Here is a 20,321-nt window from a genome sequence, read left to right as displayed (position 1 = left end):
TTCCTGCTGTTGGAAATCTTCTCAGGCAGAAGTGAGGAAGCAAGAAAACAGGCAATGGGAGCAGCACAGGAGGAGTAACTCAGGTAGGAAAGTGCAAAGCTTCCAGATCACCCAGGCCAGGACCATTCTGCCTGACCTACAGGAGCCACGTCAGTAAGCATGCTGTCGCTGGAGTGGCTCCACTTTTCTCCAGCCTGTGAGGTCTTTGCACATATTCAAGTGTTTTATCTATGAAGGGTGGATGAGGTTCAGGAATGGCTAGCCTGGGGGTCAGCCAGCATTTACTTAGAGATGACTCCGTGTAGTCTCCCAGCTTCCCACTGAGGTCCCTCCTTGGGAGGGGAGGGGGTGGGGTATGTGCAAGGGCTGCTGGCTGGCTACACATGAGTAAGTCCCCATCCCTGGCCATCTTCAGAATTGCTCATCCCTGAAGCAAGTGCCCTAATTGGGCTTTCACCTGTGCAACTGGTGGCTTCTTAATTAGCAATGTGGCCATTGATATTAAATGTCCTCCATCAAGACTGAGATGTTACACCACATGTACTGGTGTAAGAACCCGGGCAGGCGTGTGCACCCAGTACCCCTAGGCACAGGCTTCAGACTTGACCCCTCAACATTCTGGAGCCCAGCCACTGCTTTAGCATTTCTGAGGGTCCAGAGCTGATTTTAAGGGTTCTGTAATCCACCCTTCATCTGCTTTAATGAGACCCACATTTCTAGGATCCTACAGAGCAGGGTCTGTGTGGCTGCTCTGTGGCTTCTCTAACATGATCACATGCTGGGTGGTTTAAAACAACAGGAGTTCATCCTCTCTCAGTCCTGGAGACCAGACACCGGAAATCAAGGTGGCACAGGGCTGAGGTCCCTCCAGAGGCTCCAGGACAGGATCATTCCTGCCTTTTCCAACTTCAGGGGCTCCAGGGGTCCCTGGGCTTGTGGCCCCCTCCCTCCCATCTCTGCCTCTGCCTTTAAGAGGCTTCCCCTTTGTGTCCTCTTTCGTCTCTTTGAAGGAGTCTGTCAGTTGGATTGAAGGTCACCCTAACCCTAGATGACCTTACCTTGCTATCCTTAACTACATCTACAAAGACTCTTTTCCCAGATACGGCCCTGTTCTGGGGGGACACATCTTTGGTGGCCACCATTTACCCCATTCTCTCTCTGTCAAATAACCCTCATTTTAGGAGATCACCACATGCCCATAAAGACGGGCACAGAGAGCGGCCACACACATGGAGAGAATGAGGCCCTTGGAGTCACCTGGAACGGATGAAGACCTGGCTTCATCAGGTGAGGGGAATCACAGGGAGGAGAGGAGGATGGTCTTGTTTAGGCTTCAAAAAGACCACGTTGGGGTGGGATGTGAGATGCACAATGGGGGCGGGGAGCTTCATCAGGGCCTGAGGGGGAGGTTAGGCTTGGGCCAGGGCCATGGGTATAGAGGGGACTTAGTGTGGGGGTTGGTCATACACCCAGAAGGAAGAGCTCACAGTCACTGGGGCACAAGGACCTGGGAACCTGGGAGGGCTTCATCTTTCTGAACCTGAAGAGGAAACGTTAAAATTTTACATCACCTCCTGCTCCTTCTGCCTCTGTAACTCAGCTTGCTCCTTGCAAAGTCTGGATCATGTAGGTCACGCAATCTCAGAAAGTGGGGACTTAGAATACTCGGAGCTGGAGCTTATCTCCCTTGTCCTTGCCCTGGCCCCTGCAAACCTTCTTGATCATGCCTATTCATGATAATGAGGAGCCCGCCCCCCTGACACTCTCCTCACCCCAGGGGGAACTCCCCACTCTGCTGGAGCACCTGGCTGTTGGTGGCCACTGACAGCACTCTGGTCTCCTCAGGACCCAGCTTCAGGATACTCTGAGGTTCAGGTCAGGCAGATGGAATCTGGTCTTCTCAGAACCCACTGGGGCTTCAGTTTGGGGGCATTGTGGGGTTTAGTTCAGGTTGATGGAATCTGGTCTCCTCAGGACCTGCTGGGTGTTCAGCTTTGGGACATTGTGGGGTTCAGTTCAGGCTGACAGGAGATGGGTCACCACAGGATCCATTGTATTTTGGCTTTGGGGCATTATGGGGTTTAGTTTTGGCTGATGGAATCTAGTTTCCTCAGGACCCATGATCTCCTCAGAACCCATTGGTGCTTCAGCTTTGGGACATTGTGGGGTTCAGTTGAGTCTGACGGGAGTCTGGTTTCCTCAAGATTCCTGCAACGATGTGCTGCTGAAAGAAAAAGTGAGGAAAATTGGGAAGAAGCTTCTGTGTGTGGCTGTTGCTGAAAGTCTGTCTTAAGAGGACCCAAGACTGTTAGGGCTTGATGTGGAAAGTTGTGGGATTTTAGTCAGTTTTTGTCTGTAGTATAAGATGGTGTCCTATATTGTTCCTTGGTGTGTGGTTTCCATTTTTCCCAGCACGGTTTATTGAGGGGGGTGGGGGGGACTGTCCTTTCCCGCGTATATATTTTTAGTTCCTTTCTTGTAAATTAATTACCATGCACCTGTAGGTTTACTTCTGAGCTCTCTTGACTATTTCTATGCCAATTCCACACGTCTTCTGGTGACTTTAGGTACATACTCTAGATTGAAGTCAGGGATAGACATGCCACCAGCCTGTTCTGCTTTCTCAGGATCCCTTTGGCTCTTCTGGTTCCTTTGTGGCTCCACACAGATGTAAAGATTGCTTTTGTTTCTGTGAAAAATGTCATTGAAATGTTGGCAGTGATTGCATGAATGTGTACGTTGCTTTGTTTAGAATGGATATTTTAATGGTATTTTCACCCATAAGCATGGGATATCTTTTTACTTGTATCCATTTAGTTTCTTTGATCATTGTCTTGTAGTTTTTAGCTTTCAGGTCTTTCAAGTCCTTGGTTAGATTTCTAGTTATGTGGGGGAGGGGATGCAATTGTAAAAGGAATTATTTTCTTAATTTCTCTTTCTGATAGTTCATTATTAGTGTAGAGAATCACAAATGATCTTGCAGTTCTGCTGACTTTCTTTTTTCTTTTTTTTTGGCCCCACAGCTCGACATGTTGGATCTTAGTTCTCTGACCGAGGATCAAACCTGTACCCCCTGCAGTGGAAGTGCAGTCTTAACTACTGGACTGCCAGGCAAGTCTGTGAATTCGCTTTTTAGTTCTGACAGTTGCTTTGGTGTAGTGTTATGTGGAAAACTAGAATTAAGACATCTAATAGTTTCAGTTCCATCTGGTCATCCACAGCACCCAGGGCATGGTGTCTACTAATATACTCTTCCTATGGTGCCTTTTAATACCATGTGGACTAGTACAAGGCAATTAGCATCAAACTACTTTAGCTGAATTTAGTTAGGTTAACTCTTGGCCTCTATTGCAATGTTCGATGTCATCTCTGATTTTCTGGCATGTGACTTACATGGCTGTATTGAAAAGTAACTTACTTTCTAGTAAAATTTCAAACGTGTCTACTTTAAATAGTGGTACAAAGTTTTCTACATTTACACCAAATACCGCAATGTGTTTTACCCAAAACATGGTCACTTTCCCAGGGAACCAGCCCACAACCCCAAAATGGGGGATAATTATGGTTTCCACATTACAATCCTATCCATAGGACCAGTTCAACTTTCATCAGCTGCCCAAGCTTTGTGCAACTGTCTTTCTTCATTCTAATGCAGTTTTCTTTTTCTGGAGCCATCACTGGGGCTTTCCCTCATGTTAAAAACCTTCATGGATTTAAAGTGACAAGATGACTATGATCTGGGTGGCTTTTCAGTGTGGTTTCTTTCACTGAGAATGTTTTTAGTGCTTTTCCATGTTGTGCCATGTGTCATTTTTTTCCACTGTGCTTACAAACATATAACAACATTTATTATTTGAGTCATTTTAAGTATGAACTTCTATAGCATTAACTGCACTCTCATTGTAAAAATTTCCCCACCATTCATCTCCAGAATCTTTCCCTTTTCCTGAAGTGACACTGTAACCATTAAATACTCATAACCCCCAATCCCTGGCCATCTTACTCTACTTGGAATTTGTCTTATATGGATATCTCATACTAGTGGAATCATAGAACATTTTTCCTTTTGTGTCAGGCTTGTTTCACTTCACCTAATGACTTGAAGTTTCATCTACATTATAGCATGTATGAGTTATCTTGTTTTTAAAGGTTGAATCAGATCCCACTGTGTATATACTACATCGTGCTTATCCAGTCATCTGTTGAACACTTGTGCTGCTGCCACCTTTTGGTTACTATGAATAATGCTGCTATGAATATGGGGTTTGAATATCTGTTTCAGTATTTGGTTTTAAATATCTTGAGTGTATAACCTGGACCGGAATTGATGGGTTCTATGTTAACTCTGTGTTTAAGTTTTTGTAAAGCCCCCTACTATTTTCTGAAGCTGTGGCATTATTTTACTATATTCCTTTATATGGCAGAGTAATGCATCTCATGGATGGAACTGCCCTATTTGCTCTTCCATTCACTTGTTGGTGGACATTTTCATTGTTTTTAACTTGGATTATCAAGAACACTGCTGCTGTAAATATTGGTGTACAAGTATATATTTGAGCACCTCTTTTAAATTCTTTGGATGTATATCTAGGAGTGGAGTTACCAAAACATATGATATTTCAGTTCAGTCACTCACTCATGTCTGACTCTTTGTGACCCCGTGGACTGCAGCCCACCAGGCTCCCCTATCCATCACCAACTCCCAGAGCTTGCTCAAACTCATGTCTATCGAGTTGGTGATGCCATCAACCATCTCATCCTCTGTTATCCCCTTCTGCTCCTGCCTTCAATCTTTCCCAGCATCAGGGTCTTTTCCAATGAGTCAGTTCTTCACATTAGGTGGCCAAAGTATTGCAGTTTCAGCTTCAGCATCAGTCCTTCCAATGAATAGTCAGGGTTGATTTCCCTTAGGATTGACTTGTTGGATCTCCTTGCAGTCCAAGTGATGCTCAAGAGTCTTCTCCAACACCACAGTTCCAAAGCATCACTTCTTCGGTGCTCAGTTTTCTTTGTAGTCCAGCTGTAACGTCTATACATGACTATTGGAACAACCATAGCTTTGAGTACATGGACCTTTGTTGGTAATGTCTCTGCTTTTTAATATGCTGTCTAGGTTGGTCATAACTTTTATTCCAAGGAGCAGGTATCTTTTAATTTCATGGCTGCAGTCACCATCTTCAGTGATTTTTGAGCCCCCCCCCCCCACAATAAATTCTGTCACCATTTCCATTGTTTTCCTATCTATTTGCCATGAAGTGATGGGGCCAGATGCCATGATCTTAGTTTTCTGAATACTGATTTTTAAGCCAACTTTTTCACTCTCCTCTTTCACTTTCATCAAGAGACTCTTTAGTTCTTCTTTGCTTTCTGCCATAAGAGTGGTGTCCTCTGTGTATCTGAAATTATTGATATTTCTCCTGGCAATTTTGATTCCAGCTTGTGCCTCATCCAGACCCGAGATTTCACATGATATACTCTGCATATAAGTTAAATAAGCAGGGTGCTGTACTCCTTTCCTGATTTGGAACCAGTCCATTGTTCCATGTCTAGTTCTAATTGTTGCTTCTTCACTTGCATACAGATTTCTCAGGAGGCAGGTAAGGCAGTCTGGTATTCCCATACCTTTCAGAATTTTCCACAGTTTGTGGTGATCTGCAGAGTCAAAGGCTTTGGCATTGTTAACAAAGCAGAAGTAAATATTTTTCTGGATGTTTTTCTCTCTTGCTCTTTCAGTGATGCAACGGGTGTTGGCAATTTGATCTCTGGTCCCTCTGTCTTTTCTAAATCCAGCTTGAACATCTAGAAATTCATGGTTCACTTACTGTTGAAGCCTGGCTTGGAGAAATTTGATCATTACTTTGTTAACATGTGAGATGAGTGCAACTGTGTGGCAGTTGGAACATTCTTTGGCTTTGCCTTTCTTTGGGATTGGAATGAAAACTGACCTTTTCCAGTCCTGTGGCCACTACTGAGTGATATAATTACATTTTTATGTTTTCGAGAAAATGCTTGTTTTGGACACATTGATTGCACCATTTTACCTCTCCACAAGTAAAGTTTTGAGTTTCAATTTCGTACATTTTCGCCAACATTTGTTATTTGTCTTTATTGTTGATTTTCCTCACGTCCATCCTGAGTGCCTTATTAAGGAGGAAGTCATAATGCAGGACCCACATTTGAGGAGAGGAGAGTTAGCTTCATATACTTGATGGACAGCTGAGTCTGTATCAATTATTTAGAATCTTTCTGTGTGAGATTTTTATTCAACATTACTCATAAAACCTAATTTTTACTTTTTACCAGTTTGGACACCTGAAAATTATTTTAAACTTTTGGGAGTTTCCCTGGTGGCTCAGCCTGTAAAAGCATATGCTTGCAATGCAGGATACCTGGGTTCAATCCCTGGGTGGGGAAGATCCCCTGGAGAAGGAAATGGCAACCCACTCCAGTACTCTTGCCTGGAAAATTTCATGAATGGAGGCGCCTCATAGCTTACAGTCCATGGGGTTGCAAAGAGTCAGACACGACTGAGCAACTTCACTTTCACTTTCTTTTGGCTATAATCCAGCCAATTAGACTGCTTAGTTCATTCTAGCTTTGGCTATTGAGAGCTTTTTCCATACTCTCCTGCTTTTATTTTACATAATTCAGCTTTTATGGGGCTTTTTGGTCCTTCTTTCTCACATTTTAAGATTATGCTGCTTTACATATTTATTGTCTCAGTCCTAGTATCAGACACATATTTAAAGAGTCCTTGTCCCTTTTTGTTAGAGCATATTAATAAAAACTTGTATGTGGGAACTTAATAATCTCAGCAGACAATGCATGGAAATACACATGCATGTATCCAGACTATGCATACAGACGGTTATGAAGATTTTCACATGGAGTTATATGTTTCTGCATTAGGCTAAAGATAGTTTATAATGATGTCTCCAACCTGATCTCTTATGACACAGGTATTATAACCTTCTCCTTTTGTCTGCCTGTAACTTCTCACTCCAATGGTAAGAAACCTGGCTTCCACTACTCATCACTTATCAAATTCAGGGCTTGCTCCTTCAATAACTGATATGGTAGTTTCAGTCCTGTTAGCTACAAACCCCCGTGGAAAGAACTTACAGAGCCCATTGTTTATGTATGGTACATTTGCCTTTGGCCTGCAGATTCCATTCATTTACACAGTAAACTTAGGTCAGATAATTTTGTCCTAAGAGTGAGAGTGGCCTTTTAAAATTTTTCTTCTTCCTTTTAAATCTTTTGGCTGTGCCGCGTCATGTGGGGTTTTAGGTCCCTGACCAGGAATTGAACCCATATTTCCTGCACTGGCAACGTGGAGTCTTAACCACTGGGCCCCTAGGGAAGTCTGAAGCTTTTCATTTATTTCTCAATCTGTTATATTCTTTGTTAAATTCTGCATTCCAGTCTTTAGCACTCCATACCATAAATAAATAAATGTGAATAGGTAATAAATTACTTGTGTTCTGAAAACAGAAATCTATGTGCTTAGACAAATGCATAGTGGCAGGTATTCCTCACTAAAGTACCATGTGAAATATTTCAACCATATATTCCATAAACTCTTTATCATGTCTGTTTTACCTTTGCTAGAATGTCTTATACGATCATACAGTGTGTAGCACTTGAGGCTGGATTCCCTCACTCAGTAATGTAAGTGTTAGATTCATGCTTTCCTTTATTTTTATTTTAAATTGGTCTGTGGTTCATTCCTCTATATCTCTGAATGCTATTTTATTGCATTAGATGAGAGGAAAGATAATTTTCCCCCTAGCCTCAATGTTCTTCACTGAGATGTTCATAATGAAAGGAAGATGGATTGGAGAAAAACAATCAGAAGTTTAATATATGACATGCATACCTCCTATATAGTTGAAAGATACCTGGGAAAACTGTCACTTTCTGAAATGGTCCAAGACTTTACCTTAAATGCTATCATCAGCTAAGAATGAAAGAAGGAGGTTAAGGAATGGAAGAAGCTATTTAAGGGAGATTATTAGGTGAAGCACAGTAAACAAAGACATGGTGGTATGCAGATTAACTTCCAGGTCCATTCCATAGACCTTCTTGATATTTAGTCAAGTCATTTAGTGATATCAAGTCAGTCTTGATACTTAGTCCATTCTTGATATTTAGCCATCCTCTATTTCCTGGTCCAGACAGGGACACGTCCTTAAAGATGGAGATATCCTTAACAAATGTAAATCTACTTCATAAAATGGAATTTCGACTTGGTTTTCAAAGATCCTCCTGGGGCGGCTGTTTGTTTTTTTCTTTTGTTTTGTTTTGTTTTTTTTAATTAATCAGTCCAAAATAACCCTTTTGTCAAATGTGCATATTTTGGGTGTGCTTTTTGTGCTCCCCTTGAAATGTGCATTCAGGGGAGGAGTGTCACCCTGGAGACTGTTGATATGTGACCCCATGGACAGGGACTGGGTTGGTCACCCTGAAGAATGTGGATATGTGACCCCAGGGGAATGGTCAGAAGGAATTCACCCTGGAGACTGTGGAATTGTGAGCCCAGTTGCAAGGCTTGGGAAGGGGTCACCGTGGAGACTGTGGATGTGTGACTCCAGATACAGTGTCTGGGAGGGATCACCCAGGGGACTGTAGATATGTGATCCTAGATATAGGGTTTGGGAGAATGTCACCCTGCAGACTGTGGACATGTGACCCCAGGTGCATGGTCCAGTGTGTTGTGATCACCCTGGAGATTGTGGAAGCGTGACCACAGGTACTGGGTCTGGGAAGTGGCGTCATCCTGGAGATGTGCACATGTGATTACAGACACAGGATATTTCAGGTGGAGTCACCTTGGAAACTGGAGGAGTGACCCCAGGTGCAGGGTCTGGGGTGAGGTTCAGTGACGTCAGGACTCTTGTCTTGTTGGGAGAGACACATCAGGATTCTCCTCGAGATGTTGCAATGCAATACGGACGCCTCTCAAGGTGAGGGGGGAGACCAAGTTTGCCTTTGCAGTTGCCAGAGCAATACTGTGACTCCTGTCAGTTTTCAAGAGGAGACAGGTTTCATTTCCTTTTGAAGCATTGAACTCCACGTGCCTCTCGTGTTGTCAAAGGATGTGAGGCCTCCTGTCAAAATGAGGCGGGGAACTAGGGCATTCTCTAGGGTCTCCACAGGGGATTCAGACGTCCCTTCCTCTTATGAGATGAAAGACGAACCTGCATTCAAGTCACCGCAGGGAAATCCGGCCTTATTTCAAACCAGGGCATCTTGGTGTCCATTCCACGTGAGGCAGCAAACTCAGGGTCCCTCTCACATATCTATAGCTGAGAGAAGCCTCCTCTTTAGGTGTTGTTTAAACCTGGCATTCCTCTTGAGTCAAAGCCAGGAAATCAGGTCTCATCTCGAGATGATTTGAGGTACACGGAGCTGTTTTCTAGTTGCTGTGCTGAACAGGGTGTTCCTCTATACTTAGGACAGTGTTTTCGGGGAATCTCTGGAGTTGCCTAAAGGAAGTCAAGCCACATGTCGTGTTTGATGGGGAACGCCAGATGGCTCTGGAGCCAATGAAGGGGAATCTGGCCTCATCTTGAGTTGATTTGGAGTACACGGAGTGCTTTCATGTTGCTGCGGGGACCTCAGGGTCCCTCTAGACTTGTATCAGTGTTCTTGGGGACTCTCTAGAGTTCCATCAAGGACGTCAAGGCTCCTTTCAAGTTTGATGGGGAACACGGACTTGCTCTGCACTCAATGCAGGGGAATCTGATCTCATCTCTCATCGAGTGGGAAGTCTCATGGTTTTTCTCAAGTTGCGGAGGGAACCTGGGGTATATTCTCGAGTGACGACAGGGATGGACTCTTAAAACTCCTGTTTGTTCAATGATGTCAGGACGCCTGTCTAGTTGTGAGGGTCACCTCGGGATTCTCCTCGAAACTTGGTTGGACAATAGGGATGCCTCTCGAGATGAGTAGGGAAACCCACTGTCACTTTCAAGTTGTTACAGGAATACTGGGATTCCTGTCAATTTTCAAGAGGAGTCAGTCATCGTTTACTTTTGAAGCATTGAACTCCGTGTTCCTCTCGAATTGTCAAAGGGATGTGAGACCTCCTGTGGAAATGAGGTGGGGAACTAGGGCTTTCTCTAGGGTCTCCACAGAGGATTCAGACATCCCTTCATCTTTTGAGATGAAAGACAAGCCTGCATTCATGTCACTGCAGGGAAATCCGGCCTTATGTCGAGTCACGGCATCTCGGTGTCCATTCCACTTGAGGCAGCAAACTCAGGGTCCCTCTCACGTACCTATAGCTGAGAGAAGCTTCCCCGTGAGGGGGTTCTGGAAAGTTGGCATTCCTCTTGATTCGAAGCCAGGGAATCAACTCTCATCTCGAGATGATATGAGGTACACGGAGCTGTTTTCTAATTGCTGTGCTGAACGTGGTGTTCCTCTATACTTAGGACAGTGTTTTCAGGGAATCTCTGGAGTTGCCTAAAGGAAGTCAAGCCACTTGTCGTGTTTGATGGGGAACGCCGGATGGCTCTGGAGCCAATGTAGTGTAATCTGGCCTCATCTCACGTTGATTTGCAGTACACTGAGCACTTTCGTGTTGCTGTGGTGACCTCAGGGTCACTCTAGACTTGTATCAGTGTTCTTGGGGACTCTCTGGAGTTCCATCAAGGAAGTCAAGGCTCCTTTCATGTTTGATGGTGCACATGGAATTGCTCTGCACGCAATGCAGGGGAATTTGATCTCATCTCTCTTCGAGTGGAAAGTCTCATGGACTTTCTCGCGTTGCGGAAGGAACCTGGGTTATATTCTCGAGTGATGAAGGGGATGGCCCCTCATAACACGTGTTTGTTCAGTGACATCAGGCCTCCAGTCTCGTTGCGAGGGACAACTCGAGATTCACTTCGAGACTTGGCAAGTCAATAAGGAGGACACCTCTCGAGGTGAGGCGGGAGACCCAGTGTCCTTTCAAGTTGCCACAGGGATACTGGGATTCCTGTCAATTTTCAAGAGGACTCAGTCATCGTCTACTTTTGAAGCATTGAATTCCACTTTCCATTCGTGTTGTCAAAGGGATGTGAGGCCACATGTCAAGATGAGGTGGGGAAATAGGGCTTTCTATAGGGTCTTCAAGGGGATTCAGGAATCCCTTCATCTGATGAAATGAAAGACGAGCCTGCACTCAAGTCACTGCAGGGAATTCCGGCCTTATTTCGAGTCAGGGCATCTCGGTGTCCATTTCACTTGAGGCAGCAAACTGAGGGTCCCTCTCACATACCTAGAGCTGAGAAAAGCCTCCGCTTGAGCTGCTGTGGAAAGTGGGCATTCCTCTTGATTCGAAGCCAGGAAATCAGCTCTCATCTCGAAATGATTTGGGGTACACGGAGCTTTTCTCGAGTTGCTGTGCTGAACTTGGTGTTCTTCTATACTTGGGACGGTGTTCTCGGGGAATCTCTGGAGTTGCCTAAAAGAAGTCAAGCCACTTGTCCTGCTTGATGAGGAATGCTGGATTGCTCTAGAGCCAATGCAGGGAAATCAGGCCTCACCTCAAGTTGATTTGAGGTAAACGGGGATATTTCGTGTTGCTGCGTTGACCTCAGGGTCCCACTAGACATGTGACAGAGTTATTGGGGACTATGTGGAGTTTCATCTAGGAAGTCAAGGCTCCTTTCGTGTTTGATGGGGAACACCGACTTGCTTTGCATGCAATGCAGGGGAATCAGGCCTCGTCTCACGGCGAGGGGGAATTCTCATGGTTTTCTTGAGTTGTGGCGGGAAACTGGGTTATATTCTCGAGTTACAGCTGGGATGGCCCTTCAAAACTTGTGTTGGTTCAGTGATATCAGGACTCCTGTCTAGTTGTGAGGGACACATCGAGATTCTCCTCGAAGCTTGGCAGGGCAATAGGGACGCCTCTCAATGTGAGAGGGGCAACCCAAGGTCCTTTCCAGTTGCCACAGGAATTTTGGGATTCCTATCAATTTTCAAGAGGAGGGAGCGATACTCCCCTTTTGAAGCATTTAAATCCACGTGCCTCTCGAGTTTCAAAAGGATGTGAGGCCTCCTGTTGAGATGAGCCGGGGAACTAGGGCTGTCTCTAGGGTCTCCACAGGGGATTCAGACATCCCTTCATCTTGTTTGATGAAAGACGAGCCTGCATTCAAGTCACTCCAGGGAATTCCGGCCTTATTATGAGTCAGGGCATCTCGGTGTTCATTCCACTTGAGGCAGCAAACTCAGGGTCCCTCTCACATACATATACCTGACAGAAGCCTCCTCGTCAGGTGCTTGTGTAAAGTTGACATCCCTCTTGAGTCAAAGCCAGGGAATCAGCTCTCATCTCGAGATGATTTGGGGTACACAGAGCTTTTCTCGAGTTTCTGTGCTGAACTTGGTGTTCCTCTAGTCTTGAGATGGTAGTCTCGGGTAATCTCTGGAGTAGCCTAACGGAAATCAAGCCACTTTCTGTGTCTGATGGGGAACGAGTGATGTCTCTGGAGACAATGCAGGGGAATCGGGTCTCATCTCGAGTTGATTTGAAGTACACGGTGCACTTTCATGTTGCTGCAGGGGACCTCAGGGTCTCTCTAGACTTGTGACAGTGTTCCTGGGGACTCTCTGGAGTTCCATCAAGGAAGTCAAGGCTCCTTTCGTGTTTGATGGGGAACACGGACTTGCTCTGAATGCAGTCCAGGGGAATCGGGCCTCATCTTGAGTTGATTTGGAGTACACGGAGCCCTTTCATGTTGCTGCGGGGACCTCAGGGTCCCTGTAGACTTCTGACAGTGTTCTTGGGGTCTCTCTGGAGGTCCTTCAAAGAAGTCAAGTCTCCTTTCCTTTTGATTGGGAACACGGACTTAACCTGCATACATTGCATGGGAACTGGGCCTCATCTCGCGGTGAGGAGAAAGTCTCATTGTTTTTCTGGAGTTGTGGAGGGAACCTGGTTATGTTCTAGAGTTACGGCGGGGATGGCCCTTCAAAACTCATGTTTGTTCAGCGATGTGTGAACTCCTGTCTAGTTGCGAGGGACACCTTGAGATTCTCCTCAAGGCTGGGCAGGACAATAGTGACGCCTCTCGAGGTGACGGGGGAGACCCAGTGTCCTTTCAAGTTGCAACAGACATACTGGGATTCCTGTCAATTTTCAAGAGGACTCAGTCATCGTCTCCTTATGAAGCATTGAATTCCGCATTCGACTCGTGTTGTCAAAGGGATGTAAGGTCACCTGTCGAGATGAGGTGGGGAAATAGGGCTTTGTCTAGGGTCTCCACAGGGGATTCAGACATCACTTCATCTTTTGAGATGAAAGACAAGCCTGCATTCAAGTCACTGCAGGGAAATCCAGCCTTATGTCGAGTCAGGGAATCTCGGTGTCCATTCCACTTGTGGCAGCAAATTCAGGGTCCCTCTCACATACCTATAGTTGAGAAAAGCATCCGGTTGAGCTGCTTGTGGAAAGTTGGCATTCCTCTTGAGTCGAAGCCAGGGAATCAGCTCTCATCTCGAAATGTTTTGGGGTACACGGAGCTTTTCTCGAGTTGCTGTGCTGAACTTGGTGTTCCTCTAGACTGGTGGCGGTATTCTCATAGAGTCTCTGGAGTTGCCTAAAAGAAGTCAAGCGACTTGTGCTCTTTGATGAGGAATGCAGGATTGTTCTGGAGCCAATGCAGGGAAATCAGGCTTCATCTCGAGTTGATTTGTGGTACACGGGGCTCTGTCGTGTTGCTGCATTGATCTCAGGGTCCCTCTAGACTTCTGACAGAGTTCTTGGGGACTATGGAGAGTTTCATCTAGGAAGTCAAGGCTCCTTTCGTGTTTGATGGGGAACACGGACTTGCTCTGCATGCAATGCAGGGGAATCGGGCCTCATCTCACGGTGAGGGGAAAGTCTCATTGTTTTTCTGGAGCTGTGGTGTGGAACCTGGGTTATATTCTCGAGTTACGGCAGAGTTGGCCCTTCAAAACTCGTGTTTGTTCAGCGACGTCAGGACTCCTGTCTAGTTCCGAGGGACACCTTGGGATTCTTCTCGAGGCTTGGCAGGACAATTGGGATGCCTCTCGAAGTGAGGCGGGACACCAGGTTTCCCTTTGCAGTTGCCAGAGCCATACTGTGACTCCTGTCAGTTTTCAAGAGGAGTCAGGCTTCGTCTCCTTTTGAAGCATTGAACTCCGCTTGCCTCTCATGTTGTCAAAGGGATGTGAGGCCTCCTGTCGAGATGAGGCTGGGAACTAGCGTATTCTCTAGGGTCTCCACAGGGGATTCAAACATCCCTTCATCTGTGAGATGAAAGACAATCCTGCATTCAAATCACTGCAGGGACATCCGGCCTTATTTCAAGTCAGGGCATCTCGGTGTCCATTCCACTTGAGGCAGCAAACTCAGGGTCCCACTCACGTACCTATAGCTGAGAGAAGCATCCTCTTTAGGTGTTGTTTAAACCTGGCATTCCTCTTGAGTCAAAGCCAGGGAATCAAGTCTCATCTCGAGATGATTTGAGGTACACGGAGCTGTTTTCTAGTTGCTGTGCTGAACGTGGTGTTCCTCTATACTCAGGACGTTGTTCTCGGGGAATCTCTGGAGTTGCTTAAAGGAAGTCAAGTCACTTGTCATGTTTGATGGGGAACGCCGGATGGCTCTGGAGCCAATGAAGGGGAATCTGGACTCATCTCGAGTTGATTTGGGGTACACCGAACTATTTCATGTTGCTGCGGTGACCTCAGGGTTCCTCTAGACATTTATCAGTGTTCTTGGGGACTCTCTGGAGTTCCATCAAGGAAGTCAAGGCTCCTTTCATGTTTGATGGGGAACACGGAATTGCTCTTCACTCAGTGCAGGGGAATCTGATCTCATCTCTCATCGAGCGGGAAGTCTCATGGATTTTCTCGAGTTGTGGAGGGAACCTGGGTTATATTCTCAAGTGACGATGGGGATGGCCCGTCAAAACTCGTGTTTTTTCAGCTACGTCAGGACTCCTGTCTAGTTGCGATGGACAACTCAGGATTGTCCTCGAGTCTTGGCAGGGCAATAGGGATGCCTCTCGAGGTGAGGCGGGAGACCCAGTGTCCTTTCAAGTTGCCACACGGATACTGGGACTTCTGTCAATTTTCAAGAGGACTCAATCATTGTCTACTTTTGAAGCACTGAACTCCGTGTTCTACTCGTGTTGTCAAAGGGATGTGAGGCCTCCTGTCGAGATGAGGCGGGGAACTAGGGCTTTCTCTAGGGTCTTCATAGGGGATTCAGATATCCCTTCATCTTTTGAGATGAAGGATGAGCCGGCATTCAAGTCACTACAGGGAATTCCGGCCTTATTTCGAGTCAGGGCATCTCGGTGTCCATTCCACTTGAAGCAGCAAACTCAGGGTGCCTCTCACATACCAAGAGCTGAGAAAAGCCTCCACTTGAGCTGCTTGTGGAAAGTTGCCATTGCTCTTCTTTCAAAGCCAGGGAATCTGCTCTCATTTCGAAATGATTTGGGCTACACGGAGCTTTTCTCGAGTTGCTGTGCTGAACTTGGTGTTGCTCTAGACTTGGGATGGTGTTCTCGGGGAATCTTGGAGTTGCCCAAAAGAAGTCAAGCCACTTGTGCTCTTTGATGAGGAATGCAGGATTGCTCTGGAGCCAGTGCAGGGGAATCGAGCCTCATCTCGAGTTGATTTGTGGTACACGGTGCTCTTTCCTATTGTTGCACTGACCTCAGGGTCCCTCTAGACTTCTGACACAGTTCTTGGGGACTATGTGGAGTTTCATCTAGGAAGTCAAGGCTCCTTTCGTTTTTGATGGGGAACATGGACTTGCTCTGCATGCAATGCAGGGGAATCGGGCCTCATCTCATGGCAAGGGGGAATTCTCACGGTTTTCTTGAGCTGTGGCGGGAACCTGAGTTATGTTCTCAAGTTATGGTTGGGATGGCCCTTCAAATTCGTGTTGATTCAGTGACATTAGGACTCTTGTCTAGCTGCAAGGGACAACTCGGGATTCTATTCAAGGCTTGGTAGGGCAATAAGGATGCCTCTCGAGGTGAGGGGGGAGACCCAGGGTCCATTCCAGTTGCCACAGTAATTTGGGGATTCCTATCAATTTTCAAGAGGAGGCAGCCATGCTCTCCTTTTGAAGCATTTAAATCCATGTGCCTCTGGAGGTTTCTAAAGACTGTGAGTCCTCCTGTCGAGATGAGCCGGGGAACTAGGGTTTTCTCTAGGGTCTCCACAGGGGATTCAGACATCACTTCATCATGTGTGATGAAAGACGAGCCTGCATTAAAGTCACTGCAGGGAAATCCAACCTTATTTCGAGTCATGGCATCTGGGTAACCATTCCACTTGATGCAGCAAACTCAGGGTCCCTCTCACATACCTAGAGCTGAAAGAAGCCTCCTCTTGAGGGGCTTGTGGAAAGTTGGCATTCCTCTTGAGTCGAAGCCAGGGAATCAGCTCTCATCTCGAGATGATTTGGGGTACACAGAATTTTCTCGAGTTGCTGTGCTGAATTTGGTATTCCTCTTGTCTTGAGACGGTATTCTCAGGTAATCTCTGGAGCTGCCTAAAGGAAGTCAAGCCACTTGTTGTGTTTGATGGGGAATGAGTGATGGCTCTGGAGCTAATGCAGGGGAATCGGGCCTCATCTCAAGGTGATTTGAAGCACACAGTGCACTTTCATGTTGCTGTGGGGTTCTCAGGGTCCCTCTAGACTTTTCAAAGTGTTCCTGGGGACTCTCTGGATTTCCATCAAGGAAGTCAAGGCTCCTTTCGTGTTTTATGGGGAACACAGACTTGCTTTGCATGCAGTGCATGGGAAGCGGGCCTCATCTCGAGTTGATTTCAAGTACACCGTGCATTTTCATGTTGCTGCGGGGACCTCAGGAACCCTCGAAACTTGTGACAGTGTTCCTGGGGACTCTCTGGATTTCCATCAGGGAAGTCAAAGCTCCTTTCGTGTTTGATGGGGAACACAGACTTGCTCTGAATGCAGTGCAGGGGAATCGGGCCTCATCTCGAGTTGTTTTGGAGTACACAGAGCCTTTACATGTTGCTCTGTGTTCCTCTCGAGTTGTCAAAGGGATGTGAGGCCTCCTTTTAAGATGAGGCTGGGAACTAGGGTATTCTCTAGGGTCTCCACAGGGGATTCAGACATCCCTTCATCTTGTGAGATGAGAGATGAGCCTGCATTCAAGCCACTGCAGGGACACCTGGCCTTATTTTGAGTCAGGGCTTCTCAGTGTCCATGTCACTTGAGGCAGCAAACTCAGGGTCCCTCTCACATACCTATAGCTGAGAGAAGCCTCCTCTTGAGTTGCTTGTGGAACGTTGGCATTCCTCTTGAGTCCAATCCAGGGAATCAGCTCTCATCTTGAGATGATTTGTGGTACACGGAGCTTTTGTCGAGTTGCTGTGCTGAACTTGGTGTTCCTCTAGATATGGGACGGTGCTCTCGGTTAATCTCTGGGGTTGCTAAAAGAAGTCAAGCTACTTGATCTGTTTGATGGGGAATGCACAATGGCTCTGGAGCCAATGGAGGGGAATCCGGCCTCATGTCAAGTTGATTTGTAGTACACGAAGCTCTTATGTGTTGCTGTGGTGGCCTCAGCACCTCTAGACTTGTGAGGTGCTGAAGTCCCCAGTCTTCTTGGGGACTATGTGGAATTTCATCTAGGAAGTCAAGGCTCCTTTAGTGTTTGATGGGGAACTCAGATGTGGTCTGCATGCAATGCAGGGGAATCACACCTCATCTCGAGTCGATTTGGGGTACACGATGCTCTTTTGTGTTGCTGCGGGGACCTCAGGGTCCCGCTAGACTTGTGATAGTGTTCTTGGGGACTTTCTGGAGGTCCATCAAGGAAGTCAAGGCTCCTTTTGTGTTTAATGAGGAACACAGACTTGCTCTGCATGCAGCATTGCAATCGGGCTTCATCTCGCAGCGATGGGGAAGTCTCATGGTTTTTCTTGAGTTTCAGCGGGAATCTGGGGTATGTTCTCGTATTACGGCGGGGATGGCCCTTCAAAATTCATGTTGGTTCAGCGACTTCAGGACTCATGTCTAATTGCCAGGGATACCTCGGGATTCTCCTTGAGGCTTGGCAGGGCAATAGGGACGCCTCTCGAGGTGAGACAGGAGACCCAGACTTCCTTCGCAGTTGCCAGAGGGATATTGGGATCCCTATCAATTTTCAAGGTGAGTCAGGCGTCGTCTCCTTTTGACGCCTTGAACTCTGCACTCCTCTCGAGTTGTCAAAGGGATGTGTGGCCTCCTGTCGAGATGAGTCGGGGAACAAGGGCTTTCTTTAGGGTCTCCACGGGGGATTCAGATATCCCTTCATCTTGTGAGATGAAAGACGAGCCTGCATTCACGTCACTGCAGGGAAATCCGGCCTTTTTTCGAGTCTGGGAATCTCATTGTACATTCCACTTGAGGCAGCAAGCTCAGGGTCCCACTATGATACTTATAGCTGAGAGAAGCCTCCTCTTGAGGTGCTTGTGGAAAGTTGGAATTCCCTTTGAGTCGAGTTCAGCGAATCAGCTCTCATCTCGAGATGATTTGGGGTACATGGAGCTTTTCTCGAGTTGCTCTGCAGAACTTGGTGTTCCTCTGGACTTGGAATGATGTTCTCATGGAATCTCTGGAGTTGCGTAAAGGAGGTCAAGCCGCATGTTCTATTTGATGGGGAACGTGTGATGGCTCTGGACCCAATTCAGGTGAATTGGGCCTCATCTCGAGTTGATTTGGGGTACACGAGCTCTTTCATGTTGCTGCGGAGTCCGCAGGGTCCCTCTAGCTTTGTAACAGTGTTCTTGGGGACTCTCTGGAGTTCCATCAAGGAAGTCAAAACTCTTTTCAAGTATGATGGGGAACACACACATGCTCTGCATGCAATGCAGGGGAATCAGACCTCATCTCACGGCGAGGGGGATGTCTCATGGTTTTTCTCGAGTTGCGGTGGGAACCTGGGGTATGTTCTTGAGTTGCGGTGGGGATGGACCTTCAAAACTTGTGTTGGGTCAGCGACGTCAGGACACCTGTCTAGTTGCGAGGGACACCTCGGGATTCTCCTCGGGGCTTGGGAGGGCAATAGGGAAGTCTCTCGAGGTAAAGTGGAGACCCAGGGTCCCTTTCCAGTTGCCACAGAGATATTGAGATTCCTATCAATTTTCAAGAGGAGGCAGGCATCATCTACTTTTGAGGCATTGAACTCCACGTGCCTCTCAAAGTTTCAAAGGGATGTGAGGCCTCCTGTCGAGATGAGGCAGGGAACTTGGGCTTTCTCTAGGGTATCCACAGGGGATTTAGACATCCCTTCTTCTTGTGAGATGATAGACGAGACTGCATTCAAGTCACTGCAGGGAAATCCGGCCTTATTTCGAGTAAGGGCATTTCGGTGTCCATTCCACACGAGGCAGCAAACTCAGGATCCCTCTCACATACCTATAGCTCAGAGTAGCCTCCTCTTGAGGTGCTTGTGGAAAGTTTCCATTCCTCCTGTGTCATAACTCTCATCTCGAAATGTTTTGGGGTACACGGAGCTTTTGTCGAGTTGCTGTGCTGAACTTGGTGTTCCTCTAGATATGGGACGGTGCTCTCGGTGAATCTCTGGGGTTGCCTAAAGGAAGTCAGGCTATTTGCCCTGTTTAATGGGGAATGAGGGATGTCTCTGGAGTCAATGCAGGGGAATCGGGTCTTATCTAGAGTTGATTTGAGTTAAACGAGTTCTTTCGTGCTGGTGCTGTCACTTCAGGGTCCCTGCAGAACTGTGACAGTGTTCTTGGGGACTATGTGGAGTTTCATCTAGGAAGTCAAGGCTCTTTTCGTGTTTGATGGGGAACATGGACTTGCTCTGCATGCAGTGCAGGGGAACCAGGCCTCATCTCGTGTTGATTTGGAGTACATGGAGCGCTTTCATGTTGTTTCGGGGACCTCAGGGTCCCTCTAGACTTGTGAAAGTGTTCCTGGGGACTCTCTGGAGTGCCATCAAGGAAGTCAAGGCTCCTTTCCTGTTTGATGGGGAACACGGACTTGCTCTGCATGCAGTGCAGGGGAATCGGGCCTCATCTCGTGGCGAGGGGAAAGTGTCATTGTTTTTCTCGAGTTGCGGTGGGAACCTGGATTATGTTCTCGTGTTATGACGAGGATGGCCCTTCAAAACTCGGGTTGGATCAGTGATGTCAGGACTCCTGTCTAGTTGCGAGGGACACCTCGGGATTCTCCTCGGGGCTTGGGAGGGCAATAGGGACGCCTCTCAAGGTGAGAGGGGAAACCCAGGTTCCATTTGCAGTGGCCACAGGAATTTTGGGATTCCTATCATTTTTCAAGAAGAGTCAGCCATCGTCTCCTTTTG

The sequence above is a fragment of the Muntiacus reevesi genome, chromosome 1, assembly GCF_963930625.1.
Source record: "Muntiacus reevesi chromosome 1, mMunRee1.1, whole genome shotgun sequence".
In the NCBI taxonomy this organism is placed as follows: Eukaryota; Metazoa; Chordata; class Mammalia; order Artiodactyla; family Cervidae; genus Muntiacus; species Muntiacus reevesi.
The sequence above is the reverse complement of the archived record's forward strand: the minus strand, read 5'-3'. Positions refer to the sequence as shown.